At 40.2% G+C, this 20,790-nt stretch overlaps 1 long non-coding RNA gene across 3 annotated transcripts in view; it reads left to right on the top strand.

The window, feature by feature from the left end:
- LOC140896234 (uncharacterized) overlaps window positions 1-20,790 on the top strand; it is an 88,785-nt gene that overhangs the window by 13,535 nt on the left and 54,460 nt on the right. For all 3 annotated transcript variants that reach the window (XR_012154472.1, XR_012154473.1, XR_012154471.1), the window contains exons 2-3: window positions 5,560-5,652; window positions 14,130-14,290. This is a non-coding gene — a long non-coding RNA (uncharacterized lncRNA). The remainder of the gene's footprint in view (window positions 1-5,559; window positions 5,653-14,129; window positions 14,291-20,790) is intronic.

The raw sequence follows: 20,790 nt of genomic DNA, 5'->3' as shown, positions 1-20,790 counted from the left end.
AATTTATAGCTTTGTGTTTCTTAAGGCTCACTGTGTATAGGAAAACACCTATATGTAGTAATAAGAACACTAACCCTCATTTTGGAGCATGGGGGAAAGAATATTTAACAACATTATAAACCTCCCAGATATTACAGTTAATACCCCAACATTGAAAAGAAAAATAGGGGGACAAATCTATGCTACAGGGTAGCTGAGAGAAGATGACAGTCTGCAACTGCCCCAAGGACTAGGGCTAATTGTTTTAAAAATTGTGGCTGCATGTGAACTTAAGATACTGTATTTTCTTAGGTTTCAGAGTAACAGCCGTGTTAGTCTGTATTCGCAAAAAGAAAAGGAGTACTTGTGGCACCTTAGAGACTAACCAATTTATTTGAGCATGAGTGAGCTGTAGCTCACGAAAGCTCATGCTCAAATAAATTGGTTAGTCTCTAAGGTGCCACAAGTCCTCCTTTTCTTTTTGTATTTTCTTATGATTGTATGGCCTGGTTTTCACATGAAGGTGTCTTTGCACTATTCAGTGTCAAAGGGTCTTGAAGTGGGTATAAGTTATACTGATACCAGAGAAGTGTAAAGGGGCCTTTGTGTATATGGGAATCGAACCCTACATGTGCTGTACCTATGGTTTTGCCAATCCCGTGCTCTAAAGGAGGGTTGGGGGTGGGAAATGGCAGGTTGGGGCCTTCACAAAATATCACAGTTGTTTAGCTGTTCCTATAAATATATTCAACATTGGATTGTGCAGTTATTGCCTCCAGCAATTTGCGGCAGAATGCTGTTTCAAATACTTACTCAAGGAATGTAATACTTTTATCACGAAAGCTTATGCTCTAATAAATTGGTTAGTCTCTAAGGTGCCACAAGTCCTCCTTTTCTTTTTGCGAATACAGACTAACACGGCTGTTACTCTGAAACCTTTTATAACACTGTTCATCTGAGGATCTCTAAGATAGAAAACTGGGTATTGTCATTCCTGTTTTACAGATGGGGGCTGAGACTGAGTAGGTCAATGACTTGTCCAGTGAGTCAGTTGCAACACTAGAAACAGATCATACATTTCCTGACTCCCTCTCCATTATAACCACAAGAGAATACTGTTTTCTGTCATTAGTTTCCTCTAACTCCATAATCCACAAATTCATAATAAGGAATTAGAATTATGTTTGGTTCTGCTTCTACCCATAGGTCAAAGGGCTCACTTTCTACATATTGTCATTTATACGAAACTTTACTAAATATAGCGCCTGACCCAAAACAACAACAAAATCTGTAAATGATATATTGATATCTGTATAGCTTAAATTATCTATACCAGGGGGTTCTCAAACTTCATCACACCACGACCCCTTCTAACAATAAAAATTACTACACAACACCAGGAGGGGGACCAAAGCTTGAGCCTGCCCAAGCTTCACCACCCCTGGTGGGGGGACACAGGCCAAAGCCTGAGCTCCATCATCCCAGGCAGAGGGACCAAAGCTGAAGCCCAAGGGATTCAGCCCCAGAAGAGGCCTGTAACCTGAGCCCCACCACCCAGGGCTGAAGCCAATGGAATTCGGATTCGGGCTTGGGTGGTGGGGCTTGGACTTCAGCTTCACCCCCAGGCCTCAGCAAGTCTAACGCTAGCCCTGGCAACCCCATTAAAATAGGGTTGCGACCCATTTGGGGTCCTGACCCACAGTTTGAGAACTGCTGATCTATACACTGTGCATTATACTTCTCAGACTTGGGTTTTGTTGATATGATATCTCATGATCTAATTGTACCAGTGTTCAGTGTGTCTGGAAGTAACAGGGATGCTACATAATATGGCAGTAGGCCAAGAAATTACATAAAATAGATGCTGGTTCTGTGGGGTGGGATGGGTTAAGCCTTTGCACTGCTAACAGGTTCTTTTAAAAATTATAACGGTGGATTATGCATCACTTGTGAGGAGATTTGGGCTGGATATTTATAGCAAAGATCATTTGAGGATCAAAAAGAGTGGGTTAGGGAAATATTGCCCTGTTGTGAGGCACTCGGCAATCTCACCTATGTTTTAAATAAAGCACTCTTTGCTAGCAGCATTTAGCCAGGTTTAGGGAATACAAACATTTATGTAAATTCTGGGATTTTAAAAAAAGTTTTGTACTTACTTTTGAATGAGTGAGTGTTCCTTTGTTATTCAAGTCATCAGGGATTTCTTTGTTGTTCAGATTGCAGGGAATATTTGCCAGTAGAGAATTGTAACAGTGTTCCGTGACACTACAGAATCCTACTTCTGTTCCCATAATACGATATTGTTTCTTGCTACTAGATGGCCTCTGCAAACGTGAAATGCCAGACTATGAAAATGATTGTTCTAGTAGTTCACAAGTGCACTTTTCTTCCATGGAAATCTACATTGGTGCCAAACCCATCCCCATTACAGAATGCATCATCCGTACGTACTAGCTTTTATTTACAAATTGAGAACAAAGTGTTGCAGTCGTCCGTTGTACAAGGAAATGGACACTGCCAGTCTGTTTGGGGCTCAATATGTATCTTTATTAAAGGATGGAAATCTTAAGATGCAAGCCAATTGGTGGTCTTGAATACTGAATATGTGTTTCACACGTTCAAAGGTATGACTTAATCATTGTGCTGAATTTGTAGACTTCCAGGTTAGGCAGCAATGTGGTCTTGTGTCTCTCTAATTCTTCCATTGACATGTTAGATTAACTTGGGCAAGTCACTGAGATACTCTGTGCCTTTGTTTTCCAACTTCAAAGTGGGGATACATTTTGCTTACTCACCTATATGAATCATTTGGAGTTCTGTGGATGAATTTCTAAGTTCTATTCACTGTTGTTGTTACTTTACTTTAATAAAATTATTCCAAGCAAGCATCGCTTTGGAGCGAGTCAAGTAAGTCTTGATTAAAATAGTAAAGCCGATCATGAACAAACTACCACATTTGATGTTCATTAATATGTTGAAACGTTACTTATGGGAGACTTCTTTTAGATCAGGTAACCTGCTAAAGATATGTTCTAAACAAATCCAAGAGTCCTCAGAGGCTCCTCTCACATTAGGCTTGCACGTTGCATAAACAGTGGCATGAGTCGTGGCCCCAAATCACAAAGGGAAATTCTTTATATATAAAGCATTTAAATGTCTTAATAAACACACACTCACATAACGCATACCACTGTGTTCACATTTAGCTCTTCCCTACCCCAATTTTCTCCCCCACACTTTACTGGTTTGAATTATACGTGACTTCTCGAAAATGAAAATTATCCACATATTACTGTAATTGAATCAAAGTGCTCTGTTTCCGGGGGGGGGGGGGGGGGAAGTATTCTTTATTTTCTGGCAGGCTCACTGCTAATGAGCTGCTTGCTCCACCTCACTGCTAACAAGCTGCTCAGAGCCTTAGCCAAAGCCCAAGCTCTGACATGCGATTTTTGTTAGGCAGGGGAACACCTCTCTCTCTCTTTCTCTCTCGGTATGCCCAATCCTGTAGCTTGATCTCAGCCTCTCTGAGCATGCCTAAAACCTGATTACCTGTCAAACTCTGCAGCAAGTAGGCTAGAGGGAAGCCGCCAGTAGGAGCAGCACAGCACCCACACATTAGACAGTCAGGGGCACAGGGAAACATAGGATGAACTTGAGAGAGAGATTGCGTGTTTTATTTGCTAGGGTATGAACTAGCTAAGCGACTGACCTGGCTTAAGTGCCTAACTGCAGGGGAGGGCCTGCAGCTGAGGATCACAAGCAGAGGTAGGCACCTGTCCCGGTCCCATCAGCCAGGTGCACTACTTTAATCACCTAAGCTCCTCTACTATCTCCACCTCTCTTCTTGGCATTCACTCTTGACTTGCTGAGGCAGTTTCTCCACTCAGCTAGCCAGCTTCTGAAAATCCCTTTCTTAGGTGCTTAGCTATCCCTGTGCACTCTACAGCATGGAGCCGCCTAACTCAGGGCTGAAAATTCTACTAGGTGGTGGGCTGACCAGCTTTTCTTAACAAAGCAACACCTAAATCCCTTTAAAAATCTGGCCCTATCATGCAGGTTCAGCCCCTAAATGAGAGGGCATTTTGCCTGAATAGGGAGAACAAAATCTGGCTCATTCTGATTTGTACCTAACCAAAGAAATGCAAATTGCTCTTAAATAACTATGTAATTTGCACTCTGAAGTTTCTTACTATGTTTGTTCTGAATTTGTTGTTTCCAGCATGCTTTAGTGTGCAGTAGAAAAATGTAGAGATAATAATTCTGCTGCTTTTACATGATATCCCTCAGAGCAACTTGTGTGTTTCACTTAATTAGCGATAATCGCATGTAAATCAAAGTGTAAATTAGGTCTCTTACTGGATCATAATCTACAGCTTTAACACCTTGTAAATGATACACTTATTTATGTTATGCTTCAATATCTACTTCTGGATCCTTCTAATTACTCTTTGGAGCTGTTAATTTGGCACAACATGCAAAAAAAGGATCAAATCTATACTCCACAATGTGATGGAAATACCATGTGTCAAGTTCTTATAAATTGAGAAGATGAACTAAAGCTACAGTTTTGTTGTTGTTAGAGCAGATGCTTTTGAAATGTTTGACTGTTTTTCCAAGGAGGCACTAAATCTTTTAAACAATTTTGTCTTTTGTTTAAAGTTTTTTTTAATAGCTTTAAAAATGTAGGTTATGTAAGTGTATAAACTAATGATAATGTCATGTGACACTTAGTAGCAAGGGAAATGTTATTGACACCACCATAATGGACCTCATTTTCATCTATATTATTTTGGGAAGTTGTATGAGCTGTGTTATGCAGGTGATCAGACTAAATGATTACCTTATTCCCTTTTGTCCTTAATCTATTAATCAAGTAGAGCTCCATAAACTAGTGCTGATGTCAGGTTTGTTTTAAGGTTTATCTGAGCGAGTGCATTGAAAGTTGAAATTATCTGTATAGGTTATATCAACTGGATACAATTATTTATGATCTGAGTTGTAACTATTAAGGCCCCAATCTTGCAATAAAATCCATATAGACAGATTCTTGCGCCTGTGAGGAGCCCCATGGACTTCAGTGGGACTCCACAGGGATGCAAGTGTCTGCCCATGTGGATTGGATTGCAGGATCAGGACCTGGAGTATGGGAATTTCATCATTGACATTAATGGCAGCTGAATTAGGCCCTAAGAAATTAGACCAAGGTAATAAAACTGTTTTTGTGTGGCATTTCTGATTTTGGAGCTATTTTGTTGCAAACATTTGGCCCATTCCTCACCCTCCAATCTACTAGCAGAGGGCTGTAAAAGCAGGAAAACTAGAACAGAGTGCATGGCAGGGCAGAACAGCCACTCATGCAGTTTCCTCTGCTCCCTATCCCCCTCTCTGCACACTTAAAATCCATAGAGCACTTTTCCAGCAACTCCAGGTAAATGGGGATCTGCAGATTTGGATGCTGTTGTAGGAACCACTCTGACTCTTCTCCTGCCCCCCCCCCCCGACCTGTTGGATTTTTCACTAGAAAACGTTTTTAAACTTCTCCCCATAAGCACCCATGTCTTCCATTCTTTCTCTTGACAGGTATCGTACAGCCATGGAGGATTCTACCATCAATCTGGTTCCTAAAGGAGTCAGGCTTCTGTGGGAAAAGAGAGGACCTTGCAACAAGCATGGGTGATTCCTGAGTTCATGCATTTGGCCCTTGTTTTCTATGGAGTTTGCAGGCTTAGCTTCTACTGCACATGGTAGACTATTCCACATCATCTCTCTGCTCTAGTGGGAGTAAACTCCATGAGCAGAACCTCAGAGTTTCCAGCTGTATTATTCACCTCATGTGGACTGTCCCACCCATCTGTGCCTATTCCCATAATACCTCCCTTAAAAATAAGCTAAGTCTTTCTACTCCAATTGAAAAACACTTATATTCTCTCCGCCATTTCTTTGTGAGCTGTGCTGTAGCAACTTTCCTTATCCCTAGTGCTGATTTTAGGACATATTGATACCCAACATACTCAGTTTTGTCTTTGGGAGGTTGCCCATCTTTCCAGGGAAGTCCTGAATTTGTGAGTGGGAGATAAAGATGGTGATTGCAGCGGCTTCAAGTGATGTTCTGTGTTAACACAACTTCACGTTGCACACTGCTGGTGGCAGACATCTATGATGCTGCAATTCATTTTGAATGCAAGGATTTAGTATGGATTTCATATTACATTTTAATTATATAAAGGAAAGTTATTCCTCTCTGACACTTTGATATAAAATATAACCATATGAAACTAAAGCATTCAGTTTAATGTGTTCTCAAGGCATGAAACAAAATTCATCGATTCCTTTCATGAATTACTGAAAGGCTTTATTTTGAAATCATACTTGTATTCTTTGTGTGGGTATCATCCTACCCTGTCATCTCATATCTGCTGCTACATATTCCCCCGATGTGATTCCCTTGTGAATGCACACAATCCCGTGTAGTTCAAATAACTGGCCCTTCTTGGACTCAGGTTTATTAAAAACACACAAGTATAAGCACTTGCCCTCGTTGGGCAGGAGTGGGGGTTCACATCTGCCCTTTGGAGCGGAGTCCTTTCTCTCTCCCTTTGAAGGGTCTCACAGCCTCCTCTGGGCTCTACAATCAGCTTTCTGCTTGGCTCAAATAGTCTCTTATCCCTTGATGCAGGCTTCTCTGAAGGCCTTCTCCTAGGGTTTTCAGTGGAGCCACCTACAGGCTCCATAGCCAGGCAGAGGGCTGATGGATTACAATGGAAAGACCCACACTAAGACTTCACCAATTACCAGACTAGCCACCTGACCTACATAGAGAGCTCTTCCTCCTCCCAGTTCATTCCCTGACTCTGGCTCTCTTCTGTGCCTCAAAGGCAGGAAGCCTAAGTTATAACTGGTTTCCCTATAGGTCACATGATTCTCCCAGACACATGGCCTGAGACTACAACTCCCAGTTTTAGAGGGCCCACAACACACAGTGGGCTGAGCCCACATGCCCAAAGACAATTTCTCTGTTACAATGGGCTTTATATTGCAAAGGACAGCACATATCGGGCAGTTATCATCCCTGGTTCACATAATATGGTTTTTGGCCTATATTAACTTGTTTTGATTTCTGGCTATATACATTATCTCTTGACATCAGTTATGTTTGTTTCTGATGAGTCACTCCACCAGCTCACAGTTGCAAAGCCGGACAAAGCAGGACAAACGTACTGTGCAGCTATATCAGGGAGTTTCTCCACTGTTATATGTACATTTTATTACCAAATCCTGCAGCAACATTTACAATTTAATGTTGCCTACCCTTGATCTTTTGTTGTGATATCTGGTGTTTTTCTTAAAGCTCCACTCTCCTGGAGTCAGGTGACTATGAAGTCTCACCTTTCATTTTAAAAACTAGTAAGTTTCTAGCCCTCGTAGTTAGAGGAAAATCTTGAAGAGTCACTCTAATATGGTTCAAAAATCCAAAGACAAATAAAAAGAACCTACCCCCAAAATTTTAAATAAACCTCATGATTTTAATCCTATTCATGATTTTTTAGGGGCCTGACTCATGAGGTTTGAATGCTTGGGTTTGCAATATTAGCACTTCAGGAGCGAGAAAGTCTAAACGTTTACCAAAAAACCAGCAATTTCCAACACTCACCAACTAAACTGTAAGGCAGGGGGTGGACAGTTTGCTATTAGACAGCTATGTTCAAAAAGATAAATGATCAGCGATTTCTCAGAAAACAAACATTCTGCCATCTGTTAGAGACAAGCATTCCCTCGCCAGTGTCCATATATTGTGCTGCCTGTATTCCATCACCCCCTGGTAATATTTCCATGGCAGGTGGGCAGAAAGGCCAATGCCTGAAGCGTTACAATGTGATAGCAAATGAAGAGAATAGCCTCGGGATAGGTACAACCTATGGTTTGGCTTCCCCTGCTGAAGCGAAACCTTTTTATACAAATAGCAAACGATGACAGTAAAAAAGAATAATCAATCTTTCCATTGCTCTAGCTTGTTCAATGTTCGTGAGTTCAATCAATAAATCTGCAAAGTCTCTCATTGTAATGTCCATTTTGCTAAGCCTGTCCAATAGGGAAGTCTACTTAGATTTTCAGCAGCCCAGAATGTAGAAGCAATAGGCTGAAAATATTCAGCCTTGTTTTTGCATATGAAATGTTTGTATTTCTCCCTGTGAGTTTTAACGGGGTAAATGACTTTTTCAATATGTCAGGTTTTTAGTGCCTGGGATGGTAATGCGTATGCTGTGTAATCACTGGCACCTGTGGTAGAATCTTTCGAGGTCACCAGTGAATTGACTGAAGAGCTTTGTAAAGCTTTTAGTGAAGTCATGCAGATATAGAACCACTTAAATGTCTACAAATTGTCCACAAGTTTGTAGGTGGGGATGGCCCAGCAGAATGTATTGTATTTCTATAAGCATTGCTTTCACAAGCTGCCTCTACAAACGTTATGCAAAAGTGAAAAGCCATCCTGTTTGCCCTTCCTGTTGCCAGCATAACATACCTGGGTAAAGGGATTGTGGCTGGAAGAAAAGGGCATGGCCAGAATGCCCGTGCTAATCCGTTTTTTGGTGGCTTTTTTTCCAGTCTCTCTCATGCGTTTGCAGCTTGGAAGAATAGAACAAACAAAGGTGGGCTGCTTTAATTTAACAGCTCAGAGCAAAGTGCAGCACCAGAATCAGGAAGTGCAGTGATGAGCTGGAAGCCGTGTGTGTGTGTGTGTGTGTGTGTGTGTACCCGTGCGTGTGCACACACCCTGGTTTAGCTGTGTCCCAGGATCTAGTGTATGAGATACAGAAAAGGATGCCAAACCTGACTCACAATGAGCTGGGGTTTTTTTCTCCCCCCCCCCACCCCCGAACTTTCTTCACATAGTCTTACAAGGTTAGGAGGAGGAGCTTCCCCAGATGTGTTTTCTGGACTGAATTATGGTTGTTTTTTCTTAACCTTTCAAAGGAGAGAACCTTTTTACTGAAAGACAGACAATCAGCCCCTGTCACAATGACATGTGGGTAGGGCCAGGAGTGCCCTGGGTCTAAAATAGGCTGGGCAACTGAACAGGCTTCTTCCTTGGAAATATTTGTATCTACAGAGTTAAATACTGAAAGTAGCTAAAAACAGAATATGCTCTAAGGGCCAAACACGGCTGCCCTTTCAAAGATTTAAAAAAAAAAAAAAAAAGCAGCATAAATTGAACACTTCTCCAGATCTCTGCATGTTACCAGATTGTGCTCTTTGATTTTCTCAGATGTGTGGAAGGGGTTAGCGCATCCCCTGATTCAGAAAGGCATTTAAAACACATCCTTAAGGCTTCAGTGGAATTTAGGCACATGCCTAAAACAGTGTTTTGCTGAACTGGGGCCCCTAGTCCTTTAAGAATTTATTGTTCCTAGAGAGTGCCTTGTCCTGAGGCTTCAGAACACAAAGCTGAGACATAGTACTTGTCATTAGCATGTTTAATTGTCAGTCAGGAATATAATCTAGACCTCTTGACATCAGTCCTATGTTTTAACCACAATACCTGATAATTGTCTGTTAGAATCTAGTCTCCAAAATCAAAAGGTGTGAGCAAAGGCAGGTCAGACAAGGCAGAAGAAATATATTTCAGGAACAATCCTCTCCCTCAAGGAGATGAATTAAATCACCAGGGACACCATTTAAAAATGGAATAGTTGCCAAGTCTCTGTCTAAGAAATAAGGACACTGCAAAGCCTGTTAAATTAATGGAATGACTCCTGTGGATCAAGTCCTACTGCAGAATTACAGATGTTACTATGTGGTAGTTCTGGGTAAATGTTAACATTTTATTGGTGATCAATTTAATACTGCAAATAGTTTCCTTATTTAGCTTCTGTAATCTTGTTCCTTTGTCCTGTCTTCCAAAGATCTGAATGCAGTCTAGTTTTCTAACCACCTTGTCATGTAATCTTCCCATCTGGAAGTTATCTCTTATGAAATATTGCTATGATGAAGCTAGTGGAATGGATTCCACCTCCTCCTTTGAGAGCCTATCATCAGCTGGACTTCCACAAATAGATTCAGATTGTATTTTTTATTTTTTTTTTTTACACCAGTGCGTGCCCAAAAGCTCAAGACACTGTATATAATAAAAAAACCACACCAGTCCTTGCCTTAAAGAGATTAGTCTGGATGACATAAATTATACTAATTTCTGAACCTGTTTATTTCAAATTTTGCTTTATAGATTAGAATATCGCTTCCATGCATTAGAAACATCCTCGCTATCCCCTAGTCGGGCCTGATGCTATGGCCATTGAAATCTATGGCAAGCCACATACCGACTTTAATGGTGCAGAATTAGACTCAGGAGGTGCTGTTTGAAGTCACTTTGTTCTACCTGGACAGAATCATTTAAATATTTTTCCTTGTATACTGTTTAAGAGGCAGACACTTATTTAGCACATAACAGTAGTCAAAGGCATTAGGAGAAACCCCCACAAACCCCTGATGGTTGCAGAGCTAAGAACCTCACCCCCCCCCCCGATGAAATCAATAGATTATTAAAGCTACTTCAAGGCTTCCACTGCTATCATATCAAAGTTTTATTATCAAATATGAAAAAATCATTACTGCAATATCAAAACATTCATAACAACAATATTAAAAACCACACACACTCTTCCTGAGGCATATTATCTAAGAATCCACAAGGAAAAAAAATAATTGCTGCAAGAATGGCAGTTAGCCAGTTCAATCACTCATGATCCCTGGTTTCGATAAATGTATAACAGTCAACATATTTCAGTGCCACAGTTTCAGATAGGAGAGCTTCAAAAGAACTGTAAAAAGAAGTGCTTGAGCAAACTAAAGTAAAATCAAACCCAAAAATATATAAAAAGAGATTGAGAAATTCTCAAAAGAGCTATTACCAGCTGATCTGCATGTGGCTTCAGGCCTTCTGAAACCTAGTATAATCAGCTATATTCAGAGCCTGCCTTAGAAGAGAACTTGTAAGCCAAAACATGGTACCAAATCAAATAATGTGAAGCCTATTCCTGCCTTCTGCTGCAGGGGTTCAATTCCCATTGACTTCAACTTTCACTATATTTATCTTCCCACAAAAGCAAGAGCCCCCAGTTAACAGTGCTCATCCACTCTGCCATCCATGGGAGTAATGCATAAGGAAATCAAAATACAGTGAATTGTGTTTGCATTTGAGACCAAACTATACATCTTCCATACATCTGTGTGTGTTATACCTTGGAATGTAGCCATTTTTAAAACCTTGTGATAGTGGTTACAGTTGACAGTGGCCCAGTATTTTGGGGATCATTCCTCTTCTACTCCAGTAACCTGAAAACAATGTTCAAAAGAATCATTTCCAGTCCTGTCTCTGAGACTGACTTGCTCTGTTTTTCATGTTAATTAAATAAAGCAAATGCTTTTAGACTTGAACCAGACTGCTAAGGTTTGGCCATAGGCTTGTTACCTGACTCATTTTGTTGGGTTTCAGTAGTACATTTAAGGATTTTCATAAGAACCACTGAAATGGTCTTGGTTAGTATGCATGGTGAATCATAGAAATAAATCAGGTTTCAGAGTAGCAGCCGTGTTAGTCTGTATCTGCAAAAAGAAAAGGAGTAGTTGTGGCACCTTAGAGACTAACAAATTTGAGCATAAGCTTTTGTGAGCTACAGCTCACTTCATCAGATGCATCCAATGAAGTGAACTGTAGCTCACGAAAGCTTCTGCTCAAATAAATTTTAGTCTCTAAGGTGCCACAAGTCCTCCTGTTCTTTTTGAGAAATAAGTCAGTAACAGACTAGTCTCACTCTTCACTGTGTCAGGATTACTAAATACCATCCTACCTTATTTTTGAATATGCTTATTAATTTATCCCCCCTCTTGAAAGGCTGAAGAAGCAGACAGCCCTTATGGAATTCCAAGATGACCCAGATTCAGGTGCTCTCAGACCCCGGCAACTAAGGCAAGAGTTTCAAATTCAAGGGTCTGACGTTGAAAACACTTGTCTCAAGCCCCATGTGATTAAACCAGAGTGCTGTCAAATTGAGCCCCTCAGGTGAACACACTCTCCATGGTACCACAGGAGGAGAGCAGTGATCTCTCATGTGGCCAGCTCCCAAATCATTGAGGACCTTGTAAAGATGAAAACCAACAACTTAAATTTGCAATCAGAAATGAACTGGCAGCCAGTGTAGATCTCAGAGCACAGGTGTAAAATCCTCTCTGTAGGTCCTTCTTCTGCTATATACAGACAGTCTGAAGTCACCCTCTGGCCCTTCAGGTGATGATATACTTCCAGACAATAACTAGCAAAAAAGTTATTACAAGTGACTCTGTGGCAATCTCATAGCAGCCTGTGGGCATGGTGCAGGGTCAGCCTACTGCTAGGTGTTTATTTTGGTTGACATTTTCCTTTGTCAAGATTCTGTTCCCTGTTATTCAGTATGTACTGCCCTGCACATCTCCTACCTATTTAACACAGTCTTTCGATAAAAGCGGGTATTTTCCCACATCAGTAAATGTTCTGGTGCGAAGCGGTGTGCTGGCCTCAGAGAGAACCATCCTTGCCATCGAGCTCGCTACTTCACTGAGTGCGAAAGGCGGCAGCTTTTTGTCTAGCAACAAAATAATAATTTTTCATGTGAGCACCGAAGTCTTGAAGTGCACAGAATCTTTTTGAATACACCTGTAAGTGGCCCTGAAGAGAAACGAACAACAGAACCAAGGAATTAGGTTTTTATTTTCTCCCTGGTTAGTTATTTCAAGAAAAAGAGGTCTAGTTTTACATTAAAAGGTATAGATTTTCCCTGACACGTTCATTCTGAAGACTACACTTGACCTTCAACTATGTCCTTTATTAGGAGGATTATACCTAAACACTCCTTCATTTTATTGCTAATAAAGGCAGATGCAATGTGTTTTCTATCTGATCCCTAGCATTGGGATTATCCCAAGAGTGGCATTTATGTTCTTGTAGCTCTTTGGTATAAATAAATATCAAAGTAGGAAGACCAATCTGTACTCCACTAGGAATAATAAACTAAAATGTGGCATCCATTTTGCTTGGGGTGTTTAAATGTGTTTTTATGATTGTAGAGGTGTACGGCTTTTCCATACAGCTGTCATGAATTCCAGGCCATTTAAAAAAAATTAATTCCAAGCATTTAAAAAGGGAGTCTGCCTTTCAAAATGATGATGTGTATTAAAAATAGTTTTCATTCTGGTATGACACGATTCTCCAAAGATAAATCTCACTTTCTCAAAAACTGAACAAATCTCTCTCCCTTGCTGCAAAAAACCAACCACCAAGCACAACAGAACAAAACAAAACACCTGCCCTCAAAACCTCTACAACTAATTAAACTATTCTCTTACAGGCTGGGCAGGAATAAAAGGGCATGAGAGATTATTTTGTTTAATATGTGGGAGATGCTCAGATAATATGGTGAAGGGGGGCCAGAGAAGTACCTGGATGAATGGCTGGACAGACAGGTAATATGCCTTAACATACCATAATAGAATTGAATTATTCTGATCATAAGTATATAGTAAAGATGAGAGGTAAAGGGGGGGAAAATAGTGTTTGTCTTTTTTGCTTCGTTGTGGTGTACGAAGGAGACCTGAACATGTTTGTGTGAGTGCATTCATTTCTGCTTATTTCTTACATTAAGAGTCAGGCCTTGTTTACCCTATTTTACCCTGAAAAACTCGACCAAAACAGAACTAATAGGATTTGACCTCACAAGTACTGCACCAAGAAAAGTGAAAATATGAGCAGTTGAGAAATGAAAATAGTTTGTCAGACAGTTTTTAAATGCTTGGCTTTTTTTTTTTTGGTTAACCCTTATTAAATTTAAATGTCTAAAACTGGTAGGAGAAAAAAAAATTGTTAAATCACTTCACTCTCTCAATTAGAAACAGAGAAAAAGCCAATTCCAGCTCTCTTTACCTTCAAGAAAACATGCAGCAAAATCAGGAAAACCCAGATTTATATTCCTAAGGCTTAAAAAAAAAACCACCACAGAAATATGAGGGATTAAATAATGGGGCTTCATTGTCAGTTAACTTTCTAAATTGAGGCTAGTAATACTGATGCTTATTGTCCATAACATTTGAATGGAAAGAAAATGAACTCTTGTATTTATCAGGCAGTTGTGTTGCAGTGGGTGACCTGGGGTGAGCCGACTGAGTTGATGAAAATTGGCACTGAAGTGAATACAGCTATGAAAATTTACCCCATCTGAGGATTGCTGGAAGAAATGGCTGGGGGCTATCCATGCTCTACCACTGATTCACTGCATGATCTGAAGTAAGTAACTTCTGTCTCAATGTACCCAAATAAAAATCCCTACATATTTACAGTCCCAGTTCCTCAGTATTCCTAGTATTTACAAAGGCTCCTTCCTGCAAAGAGCTGTGGATTCCAAATGAGCGGAGACACCTTTGCAGCCACACCATCTCACTGAAAAGGTCTGTCAACTCATTTGGATTTCCTGGATCAAGCAGGACCTAAGGCTTGTCTGTATATGGGACATTACAGACAAATTTTCAGAGCTGCTGAGGGGTGAGTTCATTAGTGGGTGCTCAGCATGTTCTGAAAATCAGACTGATGGTGTCTCCAATTAGCACACAAAAATTAACAAACCGCAGATCTGTGGCCACTTTTGACAATGTTGGCCTTCCTATTTTCTGTTGCAAAGCACATGTGAAAAGGAAGATGGTCAGCTGTACTGCTATAGCTGTTAGATCTAGATTGCTCTATGACATGAGTGTTTTCATGAGAATTTGCCAGATCTCTCTATAATTAACAAGTGAAAATCTAGCTAACATTACAATGTATGTTACATTTAATCAATTTGTTATTTGTATTCGTTATGTATAGTCTCCATTTTTAAGTCATGAAAAATTGAAAGGCAAAAATTATAAGAAGGAAGAGCATCATGGATAACAAATGATATAAGAAGAGCATAAGCTCTATTAATTGGTCAACTGTGCTTGTCAGTATGTTTAAAGTGATTAAGGCAGACGATTAGATAAAACAATTCTGTGTCTTTGAAGTAAAGCAGAATAATATCTGGGCAATCACTGGCTTGGTATCCTGGCTAGGACTAACAAACGCATCTACACATGAACTGTGTTAATATATGCTTTAAAAAACTTTTTAGCTACAGCTATTACTTAAAGTCAATGTAACTTTGAGTGAAATGTGTTATTTGCAGTGCCTGGTAGCCTCACCAAACTATAAATAAGTATGTCAGCATCTCTATTATAGCCCCCAATTGCCAGGGGCCCCTAACTCAGCTCTTCTACATTTGAATAGCCTCAAAGGCGGCAAACAAATCTGTAGAAAGAACGAGGCGTACTTGTGGCACCTTAGAGACTAACACATTTGAGCATAAACTTTCGTGGGCCAAAGCCCACTTCATCAGATGCATGCAGTGGAACTCCCTCCCTCACACACACACAATGAAAAAATGGGGGTTGCCATACCAACTCTTAACGAGACCAATCGCTTAAGGTGGGCTATTATCAGCAGGAGAAAAAAACAAATTTTTGTAGTGATAATCAGAGTTGGTATGGCAACCCCCATTTTTTCATGTTCTGTGTGGATAGAAGATAGATGGATAGATCTTCCTACTGTATTTTCCACTGCATGAATCTGATGAAGTGGGCTTTAGCCCACGAAAGCTTATGCTCAAATAAATTTGTTAGTCTAAGGTGCCACAAGTACTCCTCATTCTTTCTGCTGATACAGACTAACACGGTTACCACTCGGAAACAAATTAGTGGCTCAGATGTCTATTTCTGTATAGAAAAAAGGGAGAACAAATTATTTAAACTGTTTTTAAACAAGGGAATATCAGAATAACAAAGTTTTAGCAATTTCATCGGCGTGTTCTTCTGAAACATAGCTAAATGTAAGTATTAATTAAAAGTAATAAAATTTGTAAGAGACTGCAAAAGAAGAAGGAAGAAAGGAGGAAAATCTGGTGCCTTTTAGTATCTTGGGAAAAAAAAAAACAGTTTTGGAGCAGCCACACTCTCTTCATAACAAAAATATGTACTGAACATGTCTACCAGCTATTTTTACAAGTGTTTAAATTAATATCAGAACCTAATATTTTGCATATTTATATATATTTGCCTGGATTTCCGAGTTGCAATGTGTCAACCATTTCAAGCTGCACAAAATTAAGCCTGTGCAGATATGCATTCTCTCCACACCAATAGCTATCGATTAGTTAATCAAAGTCAGTATAACTTCATTTAGTTTCTTGGTGGCCATGTGGCGAGGGGTTGGCCAAATTCTAAGTTAAATGGTATAATTTTAAAATGTAATGGGCGTATTTTAAGAGGCAATGAACACCCACAGCTCTCATGGACTTTTCATGGTGTTTTGGCTGGTCAGCATTTTGAAAACTCAAGTCCTAAAATGTTAGGAGTAAGGGATTGTTGCTCAGACTAGCCAGTGCATGACTTTTGGTCAGTCACTTAGGGTGTGAATAGCCTAAATTTTCAAGAGTCACTAGTGATTTAGATGCCTCCATTTTTGATGCCCAACTTGAGTTACCCAAAGAACCTGATTTTCATGAGCTGGGTTCTCTGCACTTTCATGAAATCATCTGTAAGGTGTCTCAGGTTGGACACCCTAAATCTGAGGCACCCAAAATTGTTGCTTTTGAAAATGTAGGCCACTGAATTCAATGGGCTTTAGATCAGATCCTTAGCCTCTTTGTGCTTTAGTTTACCCAAATAGTGGAATGATTACAATAATATGTAGACACTTCAGAGGTCTATTGTGAAATTTAGTGTTTGAAAAGGTGCTTTGGGATCCTCAGATTAAACATGATATATAAATGCAATTATTTTCCCACTTTTTATAAGCAAGATCACAAAATTAAACTGTAATGTACAGACAATTGTACAACAGGCAGGAAACCATATCATACAAAAATCCATTGCCATCTAGGATTTCATGGTTGTGCCCCTTCTGCAAAGTAGCACTCCACAGCAGCAGTGGGGTTAGAACCCAGGTAAGTCATTGGAAGACTGAAAATATTCTCATAAAGGGAAAGTATCCATGCCTACTGCAGAAATTCTCAAAGCAGGAGCCATTCATATCACCAGACCATGGCCACATAGAATGCTGCTGACTAAGGGGTTGCTAGAATGGGTCACGGAGCAGCCTGCAAAACCACAGGGAAGCTTGGTTGAAGCATAGGATGTGCTTGAATAGGTATCTGCTCAGCAGATTGCTGTGAGCCTGCAATGGGCTGTCCTTCAGCTGATTTGGTGCTACGAGCCTCCACACTGAGGAGCAGAGGCAGGAAGCAAAGCTAGAAGAATGGGAAACATTCTGAGGACTCCTCTCCTCCATGGAGCAACAGGTTCACCATGATAGTCCTGAGGGAGGGGCACCAGAGCTGGAAGACTTACACATGCACAGAGGCCTGAGGGCAAATGACAACCCACTTCCTGTCCACATATTGGGTGGTATAATGGCCTCTTCCTTCTAAAAAATGGGGATTAAAAAACAGATCCATTGGCTGTGGGCTCTGATACTGGCCAGACCTCTGGAAAATGGGACAAGAGGAAGGATAGAGAAGCTCCCCAAGACACAAAAATGGAGAAACCACCACAGAAAGACAGCCAGTCCCCTTTCTTTTGCTGATCAAGCTCAATATAACTTTGGAGACGACATTGTTCACAGCAGCCCCTGTTTAAGGGTACAGGGTAAATCCATTGACCATATCCCCTCTTAGGAAATATCAGAAAAATAACAGCCCTCACTGTGGTGCACAAATCAGTGTTGACATTTTGGAAGAGGTCAGTATTTCTAAAAACTGTTTGAATTTTTTTAATGTATAAAATTCTTAATAAATATTACTTTAGCTACATTATAACCCCTCTAGTTATCCTTTAGGAAAAGCAGTGGTTGAGTGTTCTCACTCACCAGTGTCACATATGGAATCTTAGCCTCTGTCTCTGCTGGAGATGGTGGTTGTAGGGTTGAAACTGAGCAAAGATATTGTTCCTAGAGAAGGGCAACAAAGGTGTGATAAGATTATGATGCTCAACAGATGGCTCGGGCACTGGTGCTATAAGGAGAGCTTTGGGATGTATGGCCACTGGGAAGCATTCATGGACAGAGGACTGTTCTCTTGGGATGGACTTCACCTGAGTAAGGAGGGAAATAGACTTCTAGGATGGAGAATGGCACAACAGATCAAGAAAAGGAGTACTTGTGGCACCTTAGAGACTAACCAATTTATTTGAGCATAAGCTTTCGTGAGCTACAGCTCACTTCATCGGATGAAGTGAGCTGTAGCTCACGAAAGCTTATGCTCAAATAAATTGGTTAGTTTCTAAGGTGCCACAAGTACTCCTTTTCTTTTTGCAAATACAGACTAACACGGCTGTTATTCTGAAACAACAAATCAAGAGAGCTTTAAACTAGGAATCTGAGGGAGATGGTTGGGAGTTGTTCAGGTAATCTCCATGCCGGATTTTAACATTGAGAGGGAAGAAAACAAAAGAAAGAAAAGATACAGCCATGGGTAGGAGAATGGACATAAGGAGGAAGGGTAGTGTACATACCAGTCTAATAGGTGATACTGGCAGTAGGATGTCTGTGCCTAATTGGGTAAAGAATGTGAGCGAGGCCAAACAGCAAAAATTAAGATGTTTGTACACCAATGTGAGGAGCCTAGATAACAAAATGGAGGAACTAGAGTTACTGGTGCAGGAAGTGAAACCAGATATTACAGGGATAACTGAAACATGGTAGAATAGTAGTCATGACTGGACTACAGGTATTGAAGGGTATGTGCTGCTTAGGAAAGACAGAAATAAAGGCAAAGGTGGTAGAGTAGCATTGTCTATCAATGATGAGGTAGAGAGTGTAAAGAAATAAGTGATGGAATAGATAAGTGTCTGTCTGCAAAAATCACATTGGGGAAGAAAGCTACTAGAGCCTCTCCTGGAATAGTGCTTAGGGTGTTCTATGGACTGCCGGGACCCGATCTGGATATGGATAGAGACCTCTTTAATGTTTTTAATGAGGTAAATACAACTGGGAATTGTGTGATCATAGGAGACTTTAACTTCCCAGATATAGACTGGAGGACAAGTGCAAGTAATAATAATAGGGCTCAGATTTTCCTGGATGCGATAGCTGATGGATTCCTTCACCAAGTAGTTGCTGAACCGACAAGAGGTGATGTAATTTTAGATTTGGTTTTGGTGAGTGGTGAGGACCTCATAGAAGAAATGTTGTAGGGGACAACCTTGGTTCAAGTGATCATGAGCTAATTCAGTTCAAACTAAACAGAAGGATAAACAAAAATAGATCTGTGACTAGGATTTTTGATTTCAAAAGGGCTAACTTTAAAAAATGAAGGAAATTAGTTAGAAAAGTGGATTGGACTGAAGAACTTGTGGATCTAAAGGCAGAGGAGGCCTGAAATTACTTCCAGTCAAAGTTGCAGAAACTATCAGAAGCCTGCATCCCAAGAAAGGGGGAAAAAAATCAGAGGCAGGAGTTGTAGACCAAGCTGGATGAGCAAACATCTCAGAGAGGTGGTGATTAAGGAAAAGCAGAAAGCCTATAAGGAGTGGAAGATGGGAGGGATTAGCAAGGAAAGCTACCTTATTGAGATCAGAACATGTAGGGATAAAGTGAGAAATGCCAAAAGCCATGTAAAGTTGGACCTTGCAAAGGGAATTAAAAACCAATAGTAAAAGGTTCTAGAGACATATAAATAAGAAGAAAACAAAGAAAAAAAGAAGAGGGACCGCTAAACACTGAGGATGGAGTGGAGGTTAAAGATAATCTAGACATGGCCCAATATCTAAACAAATACTTTGCCTCAGTCGTTAATGAGGGGAGGTAGATATTACCACATCCAAGGTAGAAGCCAAACTTGAATAGTTTAATGGGACTAAATTGGGGGGCCCAGATAATCTTCATCCAAGAATATTAAAGGAACTGGCACATGAAATTGCAAGCCCATTAGCAAAATTTTTTAATGAATCTGTAAACTCAGGGGTTGTACCATATGACTGGAGAATTGCTAACATAGTTCCTATTTTTAAGAAAGGAAAAAAATGTGACCCAGGTAACTACAGGCCTGTTAGTTTGACATCTGTAGTATGCAAGGTCTTGGAAAAAAATTTGAAGGAGAAAGTAGTTAAGGACATTGAGGTCAATGGTAACTGGGACAAAATACAACATGGCTTTACAAAAGGTAGGTAGTCTCAAACCAATCCGATCTCCTTCTTTGAGAGGGTAATAGATTTTTTAGACAAAAGGAAATGCAGTGGATCTAATTTACCTCTATTTCAGTAAGGCATTTGATACGGTTCCACATGTGGAATCATTAGCTAAATTGAAAAAGACGGGGATCAATATGAAAATTGAAAGGCGGATAAGGAACTGGTTAAAGTGGAGACTTCAACGAGTCACACTGAAAAGGTGAACTGTCAGGCTGGAAGGAGGTTACTAGTGGAGTTCCTCAAGGATCAGTTTTGGGACCAATCTTTTTATTACTTACCTTGGCACAAAAAGCAGGAATGTGCTAATAAAGTTTGCAGATGACACAAAGCTGGGAGGTATTGCCAATACAGAGAAGGACCGGGATATCATATAGAAAGATCTGGATGACCTTGTAAACTGGAGTAAGAGGATGAAATTTAATAGTGAAAAGTGCAAGGTCATGCATTTAGGGATTAACAACAAGAATTTCTTATAAACTGGGGACACATCACTTGCGAGTAACAGAGGAGGAGAAGGATGCCAGAGTATTGGTT

The sequence above is a fragment of the Lepidochelys kempii genome, chromosome 12 (assembly GCF_965140265.1).
Source record: "Lepidochelys kempii isolate rLepKem1 chromosome 12, rLepKem1.hap2, whole genome shotgun sequence".
NCBI classification, from domain to species: domain Eukaryota; kingdom Metazoa; phylum Chordata; order Testudines; family Cheloniidae; genus Lepidochelys; species Lepidochelys kempii.
Note: the sequence above shows the minus strand (reverse complement) of the source record. Positions and strands in the feature narration are given on the sequence as shown.